Here is an 8,644-nt window from a genome sequence, read left to right as displayed (position 1 = left end):
ATCCCAGCCCAGTTTCATAGACCCCTGAGGGCCTATGCCTCAGGCTCCTGCCGCCCCACTCTGGGCCCTGCCGGTGCTGGCCCCAGGACACCAGCATGGGCCCCGCGCTCCTGCATGCCACTCACTTCCACTCCCCCTCAGTCCCCACCTTCCTAACTTTCCTGCCTGCCCCCATCCCCTTCTTACCTGAATTTCCCGCTGAGGCATGAACAGCCCCAGGGTGCCAGGCCAGAAGACCCTGCTAGGCAGGGGCTTCTGGCTGTGGGGCAGGGCCGGGTGGGCCTTGCTATTGCAGGAGCCTGCCATGGCTTCCCCTGCATCCTTCTGTCGCTGGCTACTGTCATCTTTGACAGGCAGCTGGGGCAGATAAATATTAATTTTCTACATTTTTTTAGGGACACTGCAGGCCACATAGGATTGGCTGGGGATCCAGCCTGCAGGCCATATTTTGCCCACCCCTGGATTAGATAGTAAATGTACTGGCATTATTATAAGCTCTGTCTCAGCAGGCATATAAAAAAAGAATCAGGGAGCTTGACATGCAGGCTGAAGTTCTCCTCATAGCCAAACCAATAAATCAGAAATGATTTCTTTGGGATACTCTGCTAAATGATTTGGGTTCAAATACTGCAACAACTCCCCTTTGCAGTTTTCTTTACTTTCCTTCAAATGCTAGTGAGAGTTCTTGCAGAAGAAATACTGACTCCTGAACCTTGGTGTGAACAAGGCAAAGAGAAAAAGTTGTGTTCAACCATTTGATACTGAAAATTGCTATTGTAATATATGCAGTCCATATGCACATTATGGTTATAATTAGAGATATCAAACATTTTTAAGCAATTTAGTTCATATTGACGAGGATAGAATTGTTGGAAGGACCATATTTTGTGTCTTAAGCAAGTTTTTCCCCTGCCTTAGTGCTTAGATGGCTCCAAGCTTACATATTACTACCAATTTAATGTGTGTGTTGGATTTTAGAATATTACATTATCAAGAGAAAAGGTTTTATAATTTATCTTATTACAAAAGTTACACTGCTCCAGGACATGTTTGCTACAAAATTCAATTCTCTAGTATTTCAAGAGTTCATAAGCCAAAATGATATAGAGATAACTCTGTACTGAGATACTGAAAACAACATGTTCATTACTCACTCTGGAAACCATCCTAAACAGTTGCCGGATAAATTAACAGTATATTGAGAGAGACCGCAAAATGAAAATGAACACAGAAAGGCTATTGCTTTTTCTTCATGCAAAGTCTAAAGTGCATAGGTGTGAGCATTAGCTTTTTCAAATGCTGTACAAAGACAAATCTCAGGTACATGAGGAAGGAGTTAAATCTGGCTGGAAATGAACTCTTACTTGAAAGTAAGGTAGTAAGATACATTTAATTAATTGAATGGAGCATGAGAACAACATTATCTTTACTATTTTTATGTTTTAAATATTGCACATATTAAGTATAATTTTAGTTGGGGTAATATTCTATTTTAAAATCTGACCACTGTGAACTATTGAAAAAAAGGGTCATTGTGCAGTTAAAATGCTAACCTGGGTCTAGAAAGTTGTTAGTTTAGTGCCTGGCTGTGTCACGCTAAGGGCCTTTTTTACACGTCACATTGTGAGCTGGACAAATGTTGATGGATGCAATTATTGCTAGCTTGAGGTTGGAACAGTCACACGTTCAAGCCAGCAGGGACCTAGAGGACTGAAAAGTGAGAAACCTTTCCCCCTCCCATTCAAGGCTTTTCCCCTGCCCCCTGCCTTCCAGGGTTCACTAGTTTCCTCCCAACCCAGGGACCCCCCCTGCTGCCCCTCCTGTCCCCAACTCCCACTTATTTGGCTACCTGTCCCAGGGGAGTAGGCAAAGGAGGATTAACTTGCTTGATTGGCCCCTGCTGTTGTGGGATTGCTGCTCTTCACTGGGCAGGGGAGCAGTGGACCTGATCCAGGCCAGCAGTGGAGGGGAAGTGGGTGAGATGTTTACACTAAGTTGTAGCCTAGAAGGGCTGTACCTTAGTGGGTGGGTCTACATATGAATTTGATGTGGTACCAGTTTACTCTTGAGCAAATTACTCGTGAGTAAATAGTGCTGGGCAGGTGTCTATACAGAGAAGGAAGCTGGAGCAGATTTGATGCCAATCTGCTTCCATTTCCCAGGGCCCTGCATTGGGCCCCTGCCACCACAGGGGCTAGCTCCAGGCTCTGGCAGCAACTACCAGCAGTTAGCAACCTTCTTTAAAAGGCAGCCCTGTTCACTGTTCTCTGGCTAGCCACTTCCCTGGCAAGGAGCAGTGTGCCTAGCACATGGGCAGCATGCAACAGCCTTCTTCTTGCTACCTGTGCCTCGCCACACCATGGCTGCTTCAACCCCTGCCCTTGGCCATCTGGCCCACGGCTGTCTGCACCCTCCTGTCTCCCCCATGTGCAGCAACCAGCTGCTTGCCTGCTGTGCACTGTCCCAGGGATGCCACCGTGTACCTGCTGCCTTGACCTCATCACCTGGCCAGTCCCCAGTGGGGCTGCAGATGACAGGTTCCAGGATGCCACCACAAGGATTGCCATCATCCTCCTGGACCTCCAGTCTCACTGCCTCTGGGCCCGCTGGCCAGGCAGGACTGATGGTGGCATGTTGTCCAGCACACCTGGGATGATAAGCAGAGGATGGAGGCCTTTTGCATGACCTGGGCTACTTTCTGGGATCTCCTGGAGCAGCTCTGGCCACACCTGGAATGGTAAAACAGTGACATGCAGCAGCCCCTCCCCATGGACACCCACCTGGCCCTTGCCCTGCTCAAGCTGGCCATACCTACCAGCCTGCTGTATGTCAGACATCTGTTTTGCATGGGCAAGGACACTGCTGGGCATGGGCAAGGCCCACTGTTTGGTGTAGGCAAGGCCTCCAGGATGTGTTGGTGAACACTGTGCTCTGTGTGTATGACCCTCTGGCAGTGTTGGCTGGTTTCTGCGCCCTGGGCTCAGGGCCCTGGATTAGACCCACATCTCCATCACGTACCCACCCTACAAAGACTGCTCCTATTAGAGCTGGAGGGGCTTTCACCCCCAGGGAGGAACTGGCCACTATTGGTGGTCAGTAGTGTCATGGCTGGCCATGCCTCGTGGCAGGGCTGGGGCTGCAGCTCGAGCTGCTGGTGGAGGGTGCAGCCAGGGAGCTTGACAGGATGGGCTTCTGGATACCTGAGGGGCCCTCCCCTGTTGATGCATCACTAGGGGTGCCAGGCTGGGCCAGGGGTTTGTGTAGGCTGCCTATGGTGCTATAGAAAGCATGGCTGCAGCCTGGATCCTGGAGTGCGAGGATGTCAATCAGTTGCCATATAAAGGGCTTGGACTTACGGGTACTCCCTGACCTATGATTGTGGTAAGTGATGGTGACCTACTGTGCCCTCAAGCCCTTGACCTTTATGCAGCACTGCAGTGCCAACTGGTTGTGCCCACGCTCCCACATCCAGCCTGAAAGCACCTCATAGACATAGGCATTGGAGCATCTGCACCCTCCCCAAACTGGAGCTGCACCTCTGTCTCACCCCATAGCACCATGAGGTCACCAGTCTCTTCATGGATCAGTTGGGGCCCCAGGTGGTGGGCACAGGTGTGGGCATGGCCACGGATGAGGAGGACACCATTGTGGGTCTGGCGGCAGGTCTCTGGTACCTCATGTGGCTGTCCCTGTGCTGCTGGGCCTGGACAGGTGCCTACAGCACACAGCACCATGGCCTGGCATGGGACTGTCAGACATGCAGCAGAGGCAGTACCCCTCAGCACCTGCAAGAACAGGGAAGGCTGCTGGGGGTAGGCTTCAGGCAGGTGGAGATGGCCCTCGCAGCCAGAAGCTGCCTGCAGCTAGGCCTAGGTGTTGGCAGGCCTGGCTGGAGCCTGCAACAGCCTATAGCAGGGGTGGGCAAAATGCGACCTGGGGGTCAGATGCGGCCCACCAGGCCATTCTATCCGGCCTGCGGGGCCCCTAAATATTTTAGAAAATTAATATTTATCTGCCCATGCAGCCCTCGATGGCTTGCTAAAACTCAGTAAGCTGCCCTCTGCCCAAAATAATTGCCCGCCCCTGGCCTACAGCACCCTGGTGGCCTGAAAGGCATGGGTCCTGCAGCCCCACTGCAGTATGGTGCCAGGCAGTGGCACCGCAGTACAGGCAGACTAAGGCAGCTGGCCTGCAGCCTGCCCAGGGGGACAAAGGGACCTGGAGTACCCTTAGACTCCCTGCTGGTGTCCCCCCAGGGCTCAAAATGCTGCAGACTTTTACAGGCCTGAGGCTGTAACAAAGATAGCTCAGCCCTGGAACAGAAGAGGCTCCCAGCCCAGAGCCCTGGGGCGAGCCTCAGACCGGCCCCATAGCGGCAGGGCTGACTTGGGAGCAAACTTGGTCCTGGTTTGCATTTACATGTGCATTACTGTGCAGTAATTAATAGTGAATAAATTTGCATTTGTAGGTAGCAAATTTACTCGCAATTAAGTGTTTTTACTGCATAATAAACTATGCTACTACAGTTAAGCATCTCATGTAGATGCTGCCAGTGTAACATGAACTGGGTAGCATGTATCAGAGATAATCCTGCCCTGAAGTGGCATAACTTTGTGCTGTCTAACGAGTACTTAGAAATAGCTTCAGGTGCTAATATGCAGACAGTCCAGATGTTAAGAGCTCCAGGAGCTGCCCAAACTTAGCATGTAACAAGTCCCTTAGAAAAGTGATGCATGGGCTATCCTTTGCTACTCTTGTGATGAAAGTACAAAGATAGACTGTCAGACCATGGTTAGGCAGAAACCAGAAAAGGGTTTCTCTGAAGAAGTCAGCCTCTTCAGAGAGCCAAAGACTCTCATTAGTGACAGCCTATTTCATTAGGCTTATATCTCTCCGAACCAGTGTGCCACCCTGGCTTGCCCTCTGCCTGAATTCAGATTAATATTCGCTATCTTTGTCTAGATAAAGCTGTGTTTGTTACCATTCTTATTCCTATTCTTATTCTGTTTTTTTTTCATGGGGTATGTCTATGCTGCTGCCAAAAGTATGATTGCAATGTAATATAGACATCCCTGATGGAGTTTTATACTAGATGACTTGAGTAAGAAATGGCCTACACTAGATAGCTTATAATGGTAAGAGTGTAGTCCTGCCAACATGAAACTAACCACCTGAGTATTTACCTGGGTTTTCACGTGGGTATTGCAGCCTGTGCTGAGCTCTTTATTTCTCTGGCTACACAGTAGCCCACTGGTTCTCAACCTTTTTAGACTCAAGACACCCCTCCACAGACTCAGGGCATGCCTGGGAAAATGCCAGCTCTTAGTCTTCACTTGGTTTTTAACTACATAAAAAATAATAATAGGACCATTCTTCTGTTGCAAAGAACTCAGAAAGATTACAGAAGGTCAGAATGTTTTTAACATCATGTGTTCCTATTTGAAATCTCTGTGTTTATCTTGTGAACCTTGTTTGTATACCTAACAATTCTAGCCTTGTGTGGCACCCGACAACATCCTTGTGTGACGGGCTAGCTGTCAGTGACTTAGCTCAGGAGTTTTGAAAGGGTAAAAGATGATTGGAGGACTTGGGATTCCCTTTCCTCACCAATCAGACCCCAGAGACTCAACCTCCATGTCCTCTGATTGGCCCCTTGGGTCACCAGGAGGGGGATAAAAGGGGCAGCATGGCTGACTCAAGAGAGACCAGTGAGGGACCACAAGGAAGGAGATTCAAAGAGCTGGCAAAGAGCTGAGCCAGTGGGGTGGGAGCAGTTGCCCCAGAAGCACCTGAAGGAGTGGGACCTGCAGGCAGCAGTTGGACCCTTAGCAGCACAGCGTGCGGCCGGCAGGAGAGGCTCCCCGCTGGGCTCCAGGATCCCCGAGGAGAAGCTGCAGCCAGCAGGAGAGGCTCCCCAGATCCAGCAAGGATCTGAGCAGCGACCTGAGAGGTTCCCAGCTCTGCTTCCAGCTCCTCCAATCAGATGTCAGGAAGCTTGACGTGAGGCAGGGGCTCCTGGAAAGTCAAGACCCCTAGCAGCTTACAGTGGTACTAGCACTGGTGGTTGTGTGGGAGAGTTTCTGCCTACCACATGGGAGATTGGAGTTTAAGTCCCAGCTGGGATGAATGAAGTAACAGGGAGAAATTCTTGTTGCAGTGGAAAGGGGTCATTGTGTTTTCCCCCCCTTCTCCCCCTTCAGGTACCTAGGCCCTATATTCCTTGTCATTTGACATTTTGTATTTTGTGCCTTTTATATTTCAACAACCACTATTGTTTGTTCTGCTGTTTGTGTTTTATATTTTGGTTAACCCTGTCTTTTGTTAACTGGATGAATATGTCTATGATTGTAAGTGTCTAACCTTTGTTGAATCCTGCCCCCTCAGGGTGTTGTAGTGTCCCCTATACCCCCTGGTTTATACTGGTTATGTTCCCAGTACTGCTCTCTCATTAAAAGGTATATGGTTAAGTCCCCACTGGTGGTCTGGCTCTGCTCTACAGGGGAAGGAGTGTCCCTACACCTCCCACAGTGCTTGTGCACCTGCTTTGATCCCTTCAATTGGAGAGGGGGTACCTCTCGGAACACCAACAGGGTTATACTTGAAAGGAAATCAAGGCACCACAGGGTGCCACGGCACCCTGGTTAAGAGTCACTTCTGTAGTCATATCAGTTCCTATCATAGGTGAAGATAGTTTAGATACAACTACACAAACAGTAGTCACCTCTTTGATCTTTGACTGCCTGCCATGAAGACACTTCCCTGGAGTGATACTGACACTGCACATGTTCCACATGCATTGTAGGATTGGAGCCTTGAAATGTGAATTATTTTTGGGAGGGACACTGTATTTTATTTCTCTTTTAAGCTCCATATACATTTATGGTATAACAGCAACAACAGGCTTACATTCAAATATGTCTCACTGGACCAATAACATATCTCCTCACAAGAGACTACATCAGACTGCTACCCACCATTAAGCCTGTGAATGATCTAACCAAAGTTGGAGGGCTAGATCCATTAGGGGCTCAGCTACCTCAAGGCTGAGTGCTGCAATGCCTAGTTCTTAGTTGTTTCATTTTGTGTACTTATACATAATGGCTTATAAAGTACAGTAGGACTTGGAGTGTTGTTGTGCCATGATGATTAAGGACATGTCTGAGGAGCAAAGATGTTTTAAGATATCTTTTATTGGTTTGAGCCCAGACCTGAAGAAGAGCACTTGATGCCCAAAACCTTGTCCAACAGCTCTCCTAACAATATAGTTGGTCCAATAAAAAATACCACAAAAATCCTTGCCTATAATGTGCAGGATTAGCTCCACTTGCCAAATCAATTCTTCAGTTTCATACATTGAAAATTTGATAAAAAGTATTCCTATAGACTAAGGCTATGATGATACATTTCACCTCAATTACTGATGCTGGGTGGGCAGGGGGTGATTCCCCATGGCAGCATGGCTGGTGTGGGTCTTCCAGTACTGGCACTGAGGCTCCCTACCTACCAGTACTGGGTCCCACCCACTGGGCTGAGGAGGCCTTGCAGGGAAGGCAGAAGGGTGGGGTGCCCTGAGCCCACAGTGGGCAGCCTGCATCTGCACCCCCATGGGCTCCACTTTGGCTGTGCTGCTCACGGCGGGGGTGGGGGGCGTGGAATTTGGCTCTGCTCTGCTCTGCCCGCAGCAACCACTGCCACCAATGGGTGGCAACCAGGGCTTGGATGCTGCTGGGGGTGGGCAGGGGACTGTGGGCCCTGGCCCTAGTTCTGTAGCCCTGGAACCTGAGGGCTGCCTCAGCTGTGGGGTGTGGCCCACAACACATTGAGAGCTGCAAGTGTGGCCCACTATGGCAAACAGGTTAAGAACCATTGCATTAGATTATTGTATTCATAGTTTCATAGTTGGTAGGGTCGGAAAGGACCTGAGCAGATCATCAAGTCCAACCCCCTGCCATGGGCAGGAAAGAATGCTGGGGTCAAATGACCCCAGCAAGGTGATTATCTAGCCTGGTTTTGAAGACCCCCAGGGTAGGAGTGAGCACCATTTCCCTTGGAAGTTGGTTCCAGATCCTAGCCACCCTGACTGTGAAGTAGTGCTTCCTGATGTCCAGCCTGAACCTACTCTCAGTCAACTTGTGGCCATTATTCCTTGTTACTCCTGGTAGTGCTCGGGAGAACAGGGTCTCTCCCATTCCCTGCTGGTCCCCCTTAGTAAGTCTATAGATGACCATATAGACGGCCACCAGATCCCCTCTCAGCCTTCTCTTGTGGAGGCTGAACAGGTTCAGGTCCCGTAGCCTCTCCTTGTAGGGTCTGCCCTGCTGCCCCTGATCATGCGAGTGGCCCTCCGTTGGACCCTCTCGATGTCGTCCACATCCCTCCTGAAGTGCAGTGCCTAGAACTGGACGCAGTACTTCAACTGTGGCCTGACCAATGTTGCATAGAAGGGGAGGATAACTTCCTTGGACCTGCTTGTGATACATCTGTGGATGCAGACAAGGTGCGGTTGGCACTACTGACTGCATCCTCACGTTAGCGGCCCATGTTCATCTTGGAATCAATAATGACTCCGAGGTCCTTTTCTGCCTCTGTGCTAATGAGAAGGGAATTCCCCAGCCTGTAGGTATGCTGCTGGTTCTTCCTCCCC

This window comes from Alligator sinensis, unplaced genomic scaffold (assembly GCF_000455745.1).
Source record: "Alligator sinensis unplaced genomic scaffold, ASM45574v1 scaffold340_1, whole genome shotgun sequence".
Classification (NCBI taxonomy): Eukaryota; Metazoa; Chordata; order Crocodylia; family Alligatoridae; genus Alligator; species Alligator sinensis.
The sequence above is the reverse complement of the archived record's forward strand: the minus strand, read 5'-3'. Positions refer to the sequence as shown.